Source organism: Anopheles funestus, chromosome 3RL (genome assembly GCF_943734845.2).
Source record: "Anopheles funestus chromosome 3RL, idAnoFuneDA-416_04, whole genome shotgun sequence".
Classification (NCBI taxonomy): Eukaryota; Metazoa; Arthropoda; class Insecta; order Diptera; family Culicidae; genus Anopheles; species Anopheles funestus.
The window spans coordinates 37685406-37702632 of NC_064599.1; the positions used below are offsets into that span (position 1 = coordinate 37685406).

The window sequence follows — 17227 nt, forward strand, 5'->3', positions numbered from 1 at the left end:
TCCAGGTCCTTTTACCGTCATCCCGACTGGTAATCTGGTGGTCCTGCAGGGAGGAAGTCGTGTCAGGCGGGGAGTCGAGATGAGTTGGTTAGGAAGTTTTTCTCTTCTACCACTTCCCTTGAGTAGCGCACCATCTGTTTCCGCATTCGAGGCAGGAGCCACATTTCGAAAACCCCGTGAAGCGACTTTCACTTTCATGCTTGCCATTTTGCGTGAACGCTTTAATAATTGTTCTGAATTTTACTTAGCGAGGCGAAGAAATTCTTTAAATTCTTAACCTGCTCACGCTGGGAGCGTGAAATTGGGTGCTGCCTTGAGCTAACGTTTTGCAGTATCGCTGGCACACTCGTCAGTGTGCAGGAAGTGTTAGTTAAAGTGTTGGACTGGAATTTCGCGTTTGCAAAATGGACACGAACCAACCCCACCGTGCATCAGCCCATTTCCCGCCGTTTGGATGGCGTTTGGCCCACCCGGGGTTCTGATTTCTAAATGCGCTAACTGCAGCTCAGGAGTAGGAAAGTAAAAGTGTACGGTTGCAACAGCTAAATGGCAGATTCGGTGTGAGAAAATGTTATGGATGTAATTAACACATGTTTCATTTTGTTTCACAAGGCGCGTTACTGTAACAATAATTAAAACCGTAAAGGGTACACAGTAGAAAAAAAACACAATTTACTTAAAATTTAATTAAAGAATTATCAAAACATGAAAAAATAAATTGGAAAATAAAATAAATACTATTTGAAGATAAACTTAACAAAAATTTTCCGCAGGTAGAAAAAAAAATGAGTACATTTAAATTAGCCTAAAAAATTGTAAAACTCAAGCAAAAAATCAGAACAGTTGAAAGTATAAACAAAATTAAAGTAAAATGCTTTTGTATGCAGAACTAACACAAAAAAAAAACAAACAAATAAATAAGACAACGTTGTAAAGATTTTAAAACTTAACAAATAATGCAAAACAAAAAAACAGTGGATAATTCATATAGGAAAAGAAAAATATTCTTGCTACCACAGCTAAAATAAACCAAGGACAAAACATTTCTTCAAGCGAAAAAGGCCTTTTTCCCGTGGCTCAGTTTCACTATTTGGTGTAAATTTGTGGCATTTTGTTACGCGACCGCCTGCATGTGTGGCTGTGTGTGTATGCGCGTGTTCCGTTTCCTGCAAAACCCATTATCATACCATCCTATCGTGCATCACCGCGGACAAGGTTAGTGTGCTTGTGTAGCCCACCACGGTATAGGGTAGAGCCAGGCACGATCCTTCACGCAAGTGGTGCATCCTTCAGGCGTGCGGGTAAGGATAAGAGCACTTGAAACCGCATACGGCGATACACACAATGTGTGGCGACAAAGTGGGGCACAAAGCTTTTTGCACGAGCAAGCGATAATGATGACGTGGTGTTTCGTGTTGTCTGCGCTCGAATGCAAAAGCACGGCCGCGGCCTTTCGGCCCAGGTGACACATGTCGTCCTGGAAAATGCGACCCACTACATCCACACCCAGACTACATACACACACACACATACACACGTGCTCTTGAGGCACGTTCCAATTCCGCTCGAGAGGATACTGTACCGCTCATCATCAACCACGAGCGGCCTCTTGATGCGACGAACAAGAAACGTATCGAGGTCTTCCGTGAGCGGAAATGCTCGAGGGTGCTCATATGTGCCATTGGTAGCAAGAGTGTGTGTGTATGTGCGATTGTCTTCGATTTTTGCTCAGTCGTACAAAAGAAAAGAAACATGTGTTTTTTCGCACTGGAAGTTGTTCTTATGTTGTAAAAGACAACAGAAAAAACCAAAAGGGATTGTTCACGAAATCGCGACAATTTCTCGAACAAGATTGATAAGAATTCGGACGCGGAGCGTTATATGACGCACACCCACACGTAACTCCCACGATTAAACGTACAGTAACGCACCCACGCAAGCGATCCTTTTGAACGCATGCACGCAAAACCCGTAACTCAGCGGTCTAGGCCGTGGTCGCGGCTTATCTTCCTGCGGCACTCTGGAGAGTGTTGTTGAGTATACGGCTAAACATAACTTTGTACCCGTCGGGGAAGGGCGTGAGAAGATACTGTTGGATATCTTCACACCACGAAACTCAACTCGCACCTTCCGTAACTCCCACTAAATCCTTGTGGTCATGTATGAATGTATCGTCTTCCCTTTGCTTCGCTGAAGATGTCTACACTACACTGCTTGGTGGCGTGGTTTCTTGTGCGCATAATTTCGGTTCACCACCCTTTGCCGTTTTCACACAAAACCGTACCGGAATGGGCTCTCTCGTGCCGCGAGAGAAAAATGATCCGCGAACGGCAAACCGAAACTACATGCTGAATCGTTTTGCGCGAATCCTTGTCTCAAGTTTCCTTCCCCACGAAGGGGTAAGTACCTGTTTACCGCCTACTGGTTTTTGGAGGGCGCCTAGAAAACATTGCAAAAGATGCCATAGCCGAAGGAAACGCTTAAATCGCTTTCCGCTTCAGTAACCGCTCGTGGCTTTTCCTCGTTCCTCTCAGTGCACGTTTCAGCGTTGCCCAAAACCGGGTAAAAACTATGCCTACGCCACCGACGAAACCAACCCCGGTATCGTATTTCAGCATCATTATCATGCTCGCGTACGCCACCCCTCGCGTGCCCAAAATGAGTGTCCCGAGTGTGTGCCTCGCGCTCGCCAAAAAACCCCTAAATTACTCTCCAAATGGCAAACTAAACTACCTTTTGTCTCCGACACGGCAAAAGGGGTTTTAGCGACTTTTGCCGAGCAGGATGCGGGAAGTCGTAAAAAACGACCGCGTCCTGACAAATGCTTTCCTACGCTGCCTCGCGGCAGTACACGCGGCAAGCGACTGGAACGTGGGAAAAGTAATATTTTTTGGGCACCCGGGGCATGGGAGTTTTATGCTCAAAATGAGCCTTGATGCCTCGTGCTTGGAGTGCTTTGATATTGCACGAGCGGTAAGAAGATTGCGTTCGCGGAATTTAAACGGTTGGAAGGTAAAAGTTTCTTTAATTTTTTGTGTATTCGGTCGGGATGTTGACGTTTTAAGCAGTGATAATCACCCTTGTATGGATGTTTTAGGTGAATGAATGAATCGGTAATTTTTACTTTTTGTGTGTGTAGAGCAATTTTGAAGCTACAACAGCTAGAAGGACTCCGACACTCATGAACCATCGGTCCATGCTCCGTTTTACGACTATCAAAATGAATAATCATTTTCGGAAGAAGGTAGAAGAATGAAAAAAGATACATATGATTCTATTAGACGAAAGCCTAAAAGGAGTGGATGTATCCTTGAATATGACTGAGGATTTGTAAACTCTTCAGTATCACAGAAAAAATCATAGAACAAAATAAATCAACAAGAAACAAGAAAGAAAATAATAATCGTCACAAGAACATATTGTACATTAATGGTGGGACCAGCAGAGAGCATTCTATTATGAGCTACTACAACTAAACTACAATATCATTGAACGACAGACACAGACGAGCCAAACGGCCGCAACAAGATGTGATGAAGTTATTATACTTTAAATTTAAATTAAGAAACATTTAATTTAAAACCTTACTATTCTGCTAAGAGGTAAATAATGTAGAAGAAATTGTAGACACCTTGACCGCTTGAGGTAGTAATGTCACAAAAATAAGAAAGAATTGAATTTAAATTTACTCAGTTTTTATTTTTCAATGTTAAATCAAAGAAATTATCTAACATAATCCTTTTCTACTATTTTGCAAAAAAACATTAAGTAACGGGTACACTATCAATCGGAAAACGCACCGCAAAATTAATCCGATACATGTACACACTTAACACGCCGCAATAATTTTCCCACGCCTTCGCCCTTTGTTTGAGTTGCCAATAACGTCAACACACTCAAACACATTAATCAAACACAAATACTATCTACCAATGGCATAACGCGCAACATCTTTTGGCACCTCTTGTCGATAGTGGAAAGTATGGCAAGATCTTAAGCGAACGTGTTAGTGTGCTTACATTCAATAGCTTAAGCGATACAGCAATTGCCTTCAAGTGGTAAATGTCTCCATGGCCATTGGTTGACTTCCGCCGCAAAGGGTACGGGGAGAGAATTATGTTTTCCAACTTCCACAATTTATACGCATCCGTTTTTGGAACATTCCCACGAGTGCACACTCCCATCCCATCTCCTATCCTATCTTGCTCGATAGCGTTTGGCGATATACAAACAGATACACACACACACAACATCAACGGTTTGTCCGAACGAACTCAGCCCACCTTGGCTTATCTCTAAAGTGTCAATAGAATTAACGTCAAGAGCAACGCGTGCTGTACAAACGCGCATGAATCTTTTGCGGCTGGTTTTTGGGTGTGGGAGAGCTCATGGTGGACATGCCGAAGCACACAAACATCAATAAACTCTGGCCGATAGTGTAGTGCCATGGGTTGTGGCAACGGCACTTCCGTCGCACGTGTCATGTACACCTGGCTCGGGAAGGGTTTGAAGGGCTGGTGGAATCCAAGCGACAGGATAAATGGAGGAACTGGGTGGATGCGACTGTGTACTGCGTTGCAGGCGATAAGCGCGAGACTGAAAGTATGTCAGCATGTACCAGGTGACAGGGACAAACACAATATGAAAATTCATTACGAAGTATGGAACCGTTCGCCAGGGTTTACTTTTGGATGTTGTCTGCCACATGAAATGAATTAATGAAAGGAAAAAAAAACTTAGCTGTTTGGTCGTACATCTTTAAAAACTCTAACCCTTTCAGCTACTTTAAAAAAATACATAACTTAGGAAATAATTATTGTTGTAATGATTATGTAGATTCAAAGTAAACACACTGCGTCGTTAGTGTAATAAGCATTATTTGCAAATTCATCATCCACGCCCAACAACAATAGCATGATCGAGATTGTTCCACACAAATCCAAAACAAAAAAAAAATAAACGAGCAAACAAACGCACTCGCTGTGTTTGCTACACACTCGTTTCCTAATGGAACGACCATTTCATAATTAGTACGGTGTTGGCCTCCCTAAAGACACTTGGCAAAAGCAGTCCGGCGGTGTTGCCGGTCCACCAGAAAATACCTGTGGAGGGTGAAATACCCTCTCTTACCGTTTTTATTACTGATCTGATTAGGGTACAATGCGACCGACAACCGTGGGACACTTCTTTGCCCGCAAGCAGAGGAACCTTCGGGACACACTTTAGGGACCACTTACCTAGAAGAAAATAGGAGTAGAAGAAAGAAGAGAAAGAGAAGAAAAAACGTACACTAATTAGTTAATAAAGTCTCGAACATACAGCACGGCGTGAAAAGACACACATACACACACATACATAAACGAATGATTGCGTGGTGTGAGCAACAGAAAGTTAAAGCTAATGATATTGGCCAGTTAGAAGTACTCCCCACAGACTGATTCCGATGTGAGGTTGGTGGGAAATGTTGAAGAAGGGGGGGGGGGGGGGGGGGGGGCGGTGAGGGTTTTTCTAAATGCCATTGAAACACCTTGCGCACACAACCGGTAAAGGTGCGCTTCCTTTTTCACGCAAGGACACTTCTCCAAACAAACACACATACACGGCGGTACACAATAGCCGTTTTGTTTGTGCAAAACCTGTCGGTGGGTGGTGCGAAGCGAGATTGGGGTCGGTAAAAAACAATCTTTTCCTTTCTGGTTGACTGGTGTGCTAAACTTTCTCGTAGCGAAGGCAAAGCAATAAAATCTTTAAATTATAACCCATACCCAGCCACCCCCTAGACCCCCCGTATCTGGCCAGATCGCCCTTCGACACCCTTCGGGAGTTAGGCGAGCGCAACTTCAAAAAAAGGAGGGAGAAAAAAAGACCCAAAAACACGAAGAGCTAGAGAGCTTCAGTGCAAAAGCGGGCACGTACACATACCCGAGCAGGGGGGCCTAGCAGATAGGTTTAATTTCTCAAGGTTAGGGCAAGACCGGCTAGTTGGAACCAACCAACCTGTTGCCAAGATTGAAATGGGCAGCAAAAAAAACCGATCATTACCCTGTGATGGGAACACCCAACCCCCATGGGGTGGGTAACAAGGGGACAGAAATAAGATTGCGAGTGGAAGACGACTTCCAGCCAACGCGCAGTATCGTTCCCAGTCTCTATTCTCTATTCTGATCCAGGCAAATGCTACTAAGGCGCACCAAGAAGCACAGCGGTTAGCTTTCCAGTTGTGCAAAAAGTAGAAACACTCACACATAAGCACACACACACCCTTATATATGGAACACCGGTGGCGTCACCATTGCAGAGTAATATCTTCTACAGAGTTCGCTCGTTCGCTGGTTTCGCTCGTTTCCCATATAATTACTATTTTATAATCCCTGTTGTGACCGAACGATAAATGAAATAATCAAAACTGTCCAACCGTGTTCGAGGTTGGGTTTTGGCATTTTGTGTACCTTTCCCTGTGTTTTTCTTGTTCTCCATCCCCGTTTGGGTGGTGGTAGAATGGGTGGATGGAAGCAATGGACCCGATATGTCCCGGTACGTTACTCGCTCGTTATCAAGCATCGTTCAGCTGCAAGCTTCTGGTTCGGGGTTCGTCGTTTTGGACGAGTCAGTTTCCGAACGATGGGGAAGTAATACCCATTTGAGCATCGTCGGCCGTACTGAGTGAAACACACGCACAATGGTGACATTATTGGTTGTGTGGAAGTATATACCTGTGGACGATTCCCTCATCTCGGCAAGTAAGCATGATGATACGTTCATCGGTTTATTTACTTACAATCTAAAATCTCGCTAGCCAGTCTGGGTTCGATTTTGGGGAAGAATCGTTTCAGCCACCAACGGGTATCATGCTGTGCAGCTCAGCTCGCTGTACCTGATTTACTTTCAACAAAAGTGCAGCCTTTTTAGAGCATCGTTCCTGATCGAATCGAATCGCTGGACAAACGGTTTTCCAAAACTAAATCCATGCCCCTGTATTGGGCTGAGCAGTTTTTGTTAGAGATTGTGGTGAAGCTTTTGTGCGGAGATCATACTAACAACACAGTATCCCCAGTTCTGGTTTGAATCCTTTCATAAACCTACGAGTCGCTCATTTCAATGGAAAATTATCGTTCCCTTTACGGCAGGCTAGTCTTAAGACTTGTAGACATAACCATGCAACAATAGCATGTAGCAACTTCAAACAAGCCTATCACAAGAATTCCTGTGAACTCTAATCTCACCCCGTCGTCGATGGGCTCAATGCGTTCGTAAGCACAAAACCTGCACCTTCATGCAAAGCAACGACCTATGCACACAGAATGTGCAGATTATTATTCTATTTAAAATTTCAAAACATTATCCTTTCCGAAAAATGGCTCCTACTAACCTATCGAAAGTTAAGGGAAAAGCGATTTTTTGTTTTGGTTTTAGTTTACGGGTGACTCATTTTAAATACACAACGGTACCATGTCCCAAAAATGTCAAAGTGGAGAAAATTTTGTGGCAACCAAATTTTACCTCGCCACCACCATCACTCGGACCAAATCCGTTCATTTGCCGGTTACCTTGGGCTGGGTTTTGCACTACTGTTGACGGGCACGAATGCGAAAACTCACACACGTAACTATCAACACTATTTGGAAGAGTGCTCAAACACACAGCGCACACGGTGGCTGCAAAAACCCAGATCCAAGGTTTATGGTGCTTTGCAAAACTGCTGGAAAACCCTTTTTCCCTAACTCGCTCAACCGAGAAAAACCACAACAGCATAAGCATATAGCGTTTCCAGCAACCGTACACACGCTCACACGCTCAAGTGCACCTACCTTTACCTCACCATAAAAACTACTACTAATACTACTACTACTACTACTACTACTGCTATTGGTTTTAAATCCACCTACAAAGAAAGTTTTTGTGCAAAGCTTAAACCCAAAATAACTAACCCAAACTAGAGGAATTTCGTTGCAGTTTATGTTGCTTGTGAAAAGCTTTTTTGTTTTGTTTTGCTTTTCCCTCAAACATTTCCCACCTAGTTTGTTTGACAATAAATTTGACAAACCTTCCAGTTTAGGTTTTTTTCCCTCTTCTTATTCATTTTTTATGAGCAAAAATGGTGGTTGTAGTATGGATGCTTTACTGCACGTGTAGTTGCGTGGTAACACATATTAACACATACCAGCAGTAAGTACAGCAGATGCAAAACATTAAGCCAGAGTGTAAAGGTGACTTTAAGGGAAAAGTTTGCTGTCGTGGGAAAATCCTACATGGGAGGAAAGGTTTAATTTTTGGCTTATTTTATGCTTGTGGTAATTGTCGCGTGTGTACAATATTATGTAGGTTTAGTCAGTTGGGAGGGTTTTTTTTTTTGCTTAAAGTGCATACTTTAAAAACTCTCTAACCGTAACTCAATCTTACTTAACTCTTAATTCCGCACAATCTTTCCGCAATCCTACACTAGATAAAATGGTAAAACTTCTCGGTAACATTCCAGCAATAAGAAACTTTCGCTACCACCGCTGACACGGGATTGCCCCCAAAAATGTCTTCAAACGCTACCCAACTACAACGCCCCCGGAAAGACCCTTACACCCGGTGCGATGGGAAACAAGTCGCTCGATAATCAGAATTTATCGCTTCACAAACTTTTGTCAAGCGGCGACGAAACTGTGGTACATAATTGATAAGCTCGTTCTAGATAATACCTGAAATTACGAACATTGGGCAAAAGCTTTACGCTGTGGGAATTCTGACATATATCTCACCATCATCAAACACCATCGAACGTTACACGCAAGGATGGTGTAGATTTAGGCACATGTCGTTGTCGACGTACATGTGTGTTCTTTTTTTTCTCTCTCTCTCGAGGATCGTGCTACTTTAAAGGACATTTCTGTGCCGGAAGAATGGATTCCCAAAAAACCGAAGGGTTTACTAGAAAGGATTGGCCATGAAACCCGAAAATGGTGCGCACAAAGATGTAATCACACAGAAAGGGATTCGGCCAGGAAAACCGGAACCGGTTCGGTTTTTGGGGATACGAGTCCCAAACATAACCACACAGACACACAAACTCACACTCAAGCCCATTTTACCGCAAGGAACTACTTTCCACTATTGCACACATGATTGCTGGGTCACAGAAGGGTTCGTCTGTAAATAGAGTTGGGGGGCGTTTTGACGAGAAGCCCCCCATTGCATTCGGGAGCGAACCAAGGAATCGTCGGCAGAAAATTGTAATTCGCTTCGGAAAACTCTTTCATCATACCGTTTCGCCCATAAACTTTGTACGGATGAATCTTTTCCACAGCATCGAGCAGCTGTAACAGATATGTGCTATCGCTGCCTCAACCCCGTTTAAAGAGCAGCAAAGTGGAGAAGCTCGCTACTCTTGGGCGCTTTCATCGTTAGATAATCCGTTAGCTTTCACCTATCAGATGCATTCGGTATCAGGTTTCTGGGGTGAACAAAAAAACAAGTAATGTGGCAGCAGCTACAGTCTGTGGTGGGTCTTGAAAGGACGAGCCGGAACCCATGGTGGCTTCAGGGTTGGGTCTTATCATATTTTATAATCCATCTAAGCGCATAAAACTCAACAGACGGCCACATGTATGCACCGTCGTACCCGGGACGGCTATATGCTTTCGGTCGCGTCTTCATTTCGGTTTACCGAACTGGAAAGAACGGAACTCTGGATCCGGCTGGAAGACGCTCGCACGGAAGATGGCTGTGAAAGCCGATGATGGGCGTCCTTTGCAACTCAGCATGAAGCGAACCAGAAGCACCAGAGAACCATTGAGCCTGATTGTCGCTTCATATGCACACACGCACACACCTCGAAGATGCCCATCATTTACAACGGGATAAGGAAGGATAAGTCCTCTTAGCTAAATCCCACCTTCTGATCATGGCTGATAACTTTAATTCCTTATCAGTATCCGGACTGATTCCCCTGAGCGGACTCAGGACACTACACACGTCAGACATTAATACGCACTCCGGTACGTTCACCAGGATCGAGTTTAAAGATGGTGCAGCTATTTGGTCCGACTAGCACCAAGAAGAAGCAGGAATCCGTAATGCTAAGTCACGTGAGAAATTTCCCACATCAGCATAATCGCTTAAAACTCGCTCTCTGACTCGTCGTGTCTCTTACTGCCCTCTTTCATCAATCCTTTCGCACCGACATCATCTCGATCGAGTTCCAAGAGGGTTTATACCGGAATGTATACACTCCATCAAGAATGCACGCTTGAACTGGATTCTACCTCCAAAATGCCACAATTGATTAACATGATTTACGCCGTTCGATTACCTTCCCCCCCCCCCCGGTTTGTCCAGGACAGGGCGCACAGAATCGATCCAGCTTTTGTGTGAGAGCTTCGCTCAAAACACACCTGTCAACTGGAGTTAAGCTTTCACCCGATCACTTACCACTTCTTCCCTATCGCATCTAAATCTTCCCAAGCAATCTCAATCACCACCATCAAAGAACATCGTGTTGCTACTCCTTGCGTATCAACGCAACGACAACTTCGAAGGTCAGACAAGACATTGTCAGAATTTGCCAACCTTCCCTACGGTACGCGCCATAGAAGCATCCATACACGGCCACATTTCGTACACAAGCTCAACAGACCGTCCCCAGCAGCGAATGAGCATTTCCAGCAGCGACAAATGATTATGTCAAGGCGCTTATTAATCCGGAATAAATTTTAATGCCTTCTCTGCCGGTATACCACCGCGAAGGTGGACGGGTTCCGGCAATATTGGGACACGAACGAACACACCGGCCCCGAAACGTGACGTGCGGTAAGGATGGACGAAAGCATAATCATTACAAATGGCAGCTAGCTTTAAAGCGGATCATCGACAACGGTTCGCCGAGTCGCTAAAACCCCTTGTTACTTCCCGTTCCCGCGGTCTTGTCAACTGGCAATCACCTAAACATCGGTGTGATAACGTCAATGGTGTCGTAGCGTACCGGGGGGACGCCTTCTTTTGAAAGAAGACTCCAGTTTTTTTTTTTGGTCGGAAATCTTCCACATCCTGGGGGTGCTACAAAAAGGATGCGTTAGAGTGATCGTAAAGCCGTAGCCATTACTACCCTTCGGCTGTAACGACTGATACCACACACACACACCCACACTACTTGGAAAGTGGATTTGGGTACCGTGTACAGAAAATTGAGCAAAATCACTGGACGACAGTGTTTAGTAACGATGCGGAAAAGATAACGCAATAAGGTCAGGACGATAGCAAACCTTGTATCGATGTGCTTAACTTTTTTAGAAAAGAAAAGGATTTTCATTTCCAGTAAATATCTTCCATTCGGTTCGGTTTGAGATGATAATTAAAGTAAACTTTATTTTCTTCTACGAATTCTTGGTGAACTTGCGGTACTTAATCACGGATTATGTAAATATCTTCTGATACATTCTAAGAACAGGAAAAAAAGCATAGATCCTTGAAGCGACCAAAATCCTAACCTTCACTTGAAGTGTAATAATAAATTTAAAAAAACACCCCATAAATCAACTGCTTGTGCATCGTACAATTTTCCTGTAAAAACCATCCACTCCTAACACGTAAGTATTATTTTGCTTTTAAGGTATAATCTTTTCTTGGGTGAAGAATAAAAGTAAAGAACACACACCGAACGGTAAGACTTGCATTTGCTTGCGATAGAACTGTTAAAAGAAATATATTCCCTCCAACTGTGTGCGACGCCTTTGAAGATACCTTTGATGCTTTCGGATGCCTTAGGCTGTCGCCAGACACCAAAGTAACATCAATCGAAACACGTCCGCATACGGTTTGATGCTGATGCCGACGGTTATGGTGTGATCGGTAGCACTCTTCCAACACGTGCCCTTCTTAAAAGAAGTACCCGTTCTTTAAATGTGGCACAGTACGGAACCATACAATCAACATTATATACACCGGTGTGTATTTCGGCAAGCGTACGTCGCAAAACATAATTCAACACCGAAAGAAGCACCACCAGGACACATTCAGCGTAACGGATTCATCGGAAGCATCGTCAGTGTTCCTGTGAGTGGGTACTCGATTTTTTGGAACTGATTGTTGACTGATTTAAATGAGAGTTGATAAGAGCAAGGCTTCATTTATTTTGCTGCAAGGTTTGTGTAAGAACCAAAAGCGATGGGGATGGTATGAGTATTAGTTCCTCATCGGAAAAGGGGTAGAAACATTTCGAATGCTGATTGCAATCAGCTTCGAACTTTACTGGTGCCTTTGTCGTACCGATAATAATGAAAAGTCGGTGTCAGAAAAGTGTCAGAAGTATAAGAAAACTTTCTCCCTGTTTAGCCGATTACAAGTGGGAAGTTTTTGTTCGAGTTTCTTCGATTGCTACGCTTCAGATAGTGTCCTTAAAATTGAAGAAAGGGACACATTAAGGACTGGCAAAGTGGAAAACTTCTAACCAAAGACAATCTCTTTTCATGCTGAATGATACAAACATTGCGTTAGATAAGCAATTACTTAGCAATAGGAAGTTGCACACGGTGAAACCGTTACATTGATTAGTGTTTAAATTAGGACACTAACAGAACTTCCCTTTTTGAGGTGATTTACTGGGTTTTTTTCCTTTCTTCCAGCACTACCAGGGAAGAATTTATGCGCACGGACAGTTCGTCAATCCATTCACTTGATTTGCGGTGGTAAGCTTCAACAAGTTCTCTCCTTTACACTGATTCATTCATCGCAGCTTACGTCTCGTTACCATTACATCGAATATCCGGGGCTAGACAGCAGACCACCTAGACAAGCCCGCACCAAAGTGGCCAAGCATCGGCATCAAAATCTAGTGTTGGGAAAAAATAGTAAACCCACCTTCCTCATACACTTCCATCATAAAGCTACAACGTTCATAAATCCATCCTCCGGCACAGTCTGTGCCGTATGCCAGAACAAACCACAACCAGCGTGCCGTCCAGGCAGCAAGGCCGACTGTTTCCAGATTTTTCCTGTACTTTCTGCAAGTCAGCTTTTCATCGCGGTGGCTAGCAGATCTCGCGCACCATGCTTCCACCAAACGCGCGGTCCGTAAGAGAGTGTGAGTGTATATATATGAGTTTGGCCACTTTGTTTTTACAACCACTTGAAACCATATTTCACCTCTCACCGGCACCGGCAAAGTCTTTCGTCGATACTGTGTTTTTCGGGGTGAAGGCAATGCAGCGCAACAAACCGACGTGCCGGATCGGGAAAACGCGTGTGTATGGGAGGGGGGGGGGGGAGGGGGAGGAGGGAGGGGGCTGGTGTGGCATTTTGAGCATGAACATATTTTTATCTCATCATAACCACGCGTGTTTTTTCTTTCTTCCAGCGCGCCCACTAAGAGCGGCGAAAGTTCCTCCTGTACGGATACAAGCGAAATATGGATGAGTAAGCGGTGGATGATGGCTGATGCTGTTTAAGCAGTACGAGCAGTTTTGAGGAAATGTGGCACGAAAAGGGTGGAAGAAAAGCAGCTCGACATGAAAATCATAAACCGCTTCGAAACGATGCGCCCGTGTTGTGCTTCAAAAGGATGAGTTCGAAGCTTTTTTTTTACTTTTCCGTTTTTTTTAGGCGCTCCACACTAAAAGGCAGAATGGATGGATGGATGGATGGAACGCAGCAGCCGCAGCAGCAGCAGCATGATGAGCGCCACATACAAAAACCGGACGGGACCGAACCGGATGGCTGGACGATGAACCACGTCCAGCCAGTGTTGCCCCGGTGCGGTGTGTGTGGAGTGTTTCTAAATTTTGATAAACTCCTTCACGGCAAACGGAAATGAATGGGGAAGTTCCCGAGGTATGCCTGTATGGTCATCGGTCCGGAAAGATTGAAGCGGACGCGGGTGAATTTTTGGGACACGAGGCAGGGAACGATAACAACACGTCGCACATCTCCCTTCGACCGTGCTTGTCCTTCAAACTGGTCCAATGAATAGTAAGGGATGGCCGTTATACGGAGAGAGGGAATTTTTTGGGTGAAAAAAAGCAGAAGGCGCTTTAGCCTGATGATGATGATGATGATGATGATGAACCGTACAGTCGAAAATTCTACTATATTGGATATCAAGTGCAACAAGAAACAGGATGAGTATCTTTAGAAGGTTTACACCTCTTTGCCCTCGGTGCGCTCCTCTCAGTGTTCACGTCCACTAATCTAGCTGCCAAAGAAATAGTGTCCCCCGTTTCTAGTGAAGTGAGTGAGTTCTCGCCCCGTCAGCTCAATGATTGATAACGCTTCATATCTTACGGAAAAACGGGATTTTTGTATCCCACACCATGCCACTATGGTTTTTCGGCTTCCAGTTTTTTTGGGGCTGCTGTTTTGACCTCCACTTCATACTGGTTGGATCCAAAGATTTGGAGTCGCTTGTTGGTGTGGGAGAGGGATCTGTTTTTTTTGGGTTTTGTTTTGGGACAGGGTTTTCTGTATGCATCCAACTGAGAGCCGTTTCTTCCGGCACGAGACGGGCGACGAGATTACGTTTTTGGCCTCTCTGCACGAGTCGTCCTTTCATAACTGTAGCCCAACATCTCTCGCCTTCCGAGAACGGTTCTTTAGTGTCCAATTTTGTTTGCCCACATCTCCCTCCACGTGTTTTCCTTCTTCTTCTTCTACTTCTTCTGTTTTGTGTTTTGTATCCACACACTTTACTTCACTCTGAATAGGCTTATGCTGCTTTGCCTTCAGCTCCAGTGGCTAAATCTATCCGGCCAGATTTAGTGAATGTGCATGTGCGGATGGCCGTTGGTCGAACGGTCCATTCAACCTAAAGCTGAAGCGTCCTCGTTTCGGTTCTTTTTTTTTTTTTTGGTTGCTTGCTTGCTCTTGGTGCGGTCCGTTTCGTTAACCGAACAAGATGATGAGCTGAGTGAAAATGTAGCATCGTTTGGAATGTGTTACATGTTCGTTATCTTAAACGGTTCACCGGCACCGGTCGCACTGAACCATGCCGAGCGGGGGAAGAGTTTTTTTTCTTGATATTTCGTTTTCTTTCTACAGGCTTTTCCTCACCGCACTCACAACGACAGTGAAGAAAAAGTTTGTTTTAAGAAGGATGTAACCAACACAACCACACGAATCAACCACGTGAGCTTTAATGTAGCATGTACACACACACACACGCACGTGTAGGTGGCAATGGTTTTCGAGGCTCAAGTGCAGCAGGAAAAAAAAGAAAATTTTCGGTGTGAAAAATAATATTTGCAATGGGAAAAAGGAGGAAAAAAACATTAATCGACGTCAGTGCCACTAGTATCCTGGAGATCTCGTTCGGGTCTCCAAGAATCATCTCATTTACGTCACAAAACTGAGCAGAACGTTCATCTGGGAAAGGGATTCTTTATTCGTTTCGTATAAAATAAACGAACCGGTGCTGTCACCTTTCTGACTAGCATGATAACACCTTTGGAAGAGGTGTCTGTGAAGATATTCAGCTATAAATAGTCTACCGGAGAAACTGGAAACGGGTTTCTTTACCCTTAAGGTGAATTAAAGGTTAGCTTCCAATGTGGGGAAAATTTGTTTGTTAGTTTGAACTTTAAATTTCTATAAAATGTGCGTTTGAATGTTTCTGAATTATTTAGCTCAGGAATCGAAATATTTAAATTTGAGCAAGCATAACAGACATTAAACAATTCCGTGCGATACAATGTAACGTGCAGCGAATAGATCGCTCATTAAATTCACTACCAACGCTACTATTATAACCATTTTCTATGTGAAGCTTCGTACCGGTTGTGAACGCACATGAAATGTTATTTCAAACAACACCAAAGTGTGGAGCGTGTTACCATGATAAGCACCTTCGAGCGAGGGAAAATCGGTTATGATAACATGCATGTTGGGAAAATATTTTAACAGTACCCGACCGACGTCTGGTCATGATCTTGCATGGTATACGTACTGCCATATGAAGAGTCAAAACCTGCCCACAGCAAGACTTAACTCGAATATCTCTTCACAGGGTTAATCATTTTCCTCTTCAAGAAAATGGGTTTCTTTTTTTCACTCGCCTCGTTAAAGGGGCTAAAGAGCACGAACAAGTAACGCTTAACCGGCCGTACATTGCTCAATATCTTAAGCGTTATGGTGCGTTTAGCTGTGGGTTAGTTAATTACTCTAGCGACTTTTAAAACCCCATGCAGGAAACCTTTCATCATACACCAACACACACATGCGTGCGTCAAACGATATTTTTGGTCAACAATCACAAAACATCACCTTATACCAGACGACTTCCGGTTGGTGAGAGTGTAGGTGTATGTACCACGATTGAAGTCCTTCCGTTTCCCTTCATAGCGAGTGCCTTAAAAACTATTCTTAATCACAGTAAAACATTTCGTGTCGCTTCGGTTCCCACACAAGGTCGGAAAGCAGGCACAAATGGAGAGCGAACAGAAAAAAATATATAGCAAAAATCCATCCTAAGAAACCATTAAGAAAAGAACACCATCATCCACCACATATACACCAGTAATCAGCGAACCGAGAAAAGATTAAAGGCATGACTCATAAGCGTAAACGATTCGTTACTTTGACGCGCCCGGCTAGTTTGTGGCGGTGGTGGTCCTTGTGGGGACTGTCGGGAGGTTGTTGTTACCCGTTTGGGGGTGTTTTTCAACCTTTTTTTTTTCCTTGCTGCTTGAAAAAAAATCCATAGCAAAGGAAACCCAGTTCGGTACCAAAACAACGGAACGTCTTACGGTCATCATCATCATCAGTGCTATCGTCGTTGGAGACCCGAGAGAACGACCCCTGATGCCAAACACAATTGTCTAATGAGGAGCGTTGGATCATTTATCACTCTTACACTTTTCCCATCACACGCATTCACACGCACATGCGTGTGTGTGTGAGTGGGGTTGGTGGCTAAATTTATTTGCCACCGTACCACCGGAACTCCCAGCCTAAGCACCAGCAGGATACCTTCATATCGTAGGGACGAAAATGCTGGCTAACCGGCAAAATGCTGATGATGACGCATAGGGCGTTGTTTCCTTCTTTTATTTCCGTGTTTTTTTTTCATTCTTACGTTGTTGTCCTGCGTCACACATGCACACACATGGTGAATACATCTTCCAATCCATTCCCGTCGATCTGACCATTCACCAACAAACAAAAAAAGCACCACCAGCCCACCACAGTTAAATTAATCTTTTTTCATATCCGTCCTCCGTGTTTCGCTGCTACATGCCAACCCGGGTCACCCAGCGAT

General features: G+C 44.1%; 1 protein-coding gene and 1 long non-coding RNA gene across 14 annotated transcripts in view; both read right to left on the bottom strand.

Annotated features, from left to right (window-relative positions):
- The window catches only part of LOC125767667 (RNA-binding protein Musashi homolog Rbp6), a 594718-nt gene that overhangs the window by 227524 nt on the left and 349967 nt on the right, over window positions 1-17227 (bottom strand). The window lies entirely within an intron of this gene.
- Window positions 5223-17227, bottom strand: part of LOC125767715 (uncharacterized) — a 44221-nt gene continuing 32216 nt past the window's right edge. Inside the window, exon 3 of the long non-coding RNA XR_007418813.1 lies at window positions 5223-5237. This is a non-coding gene — a long non-coding RNA (uncharacterized LOC125767715). The remainder of the gene's footprint in view (window positions 5238-17227) is intronic.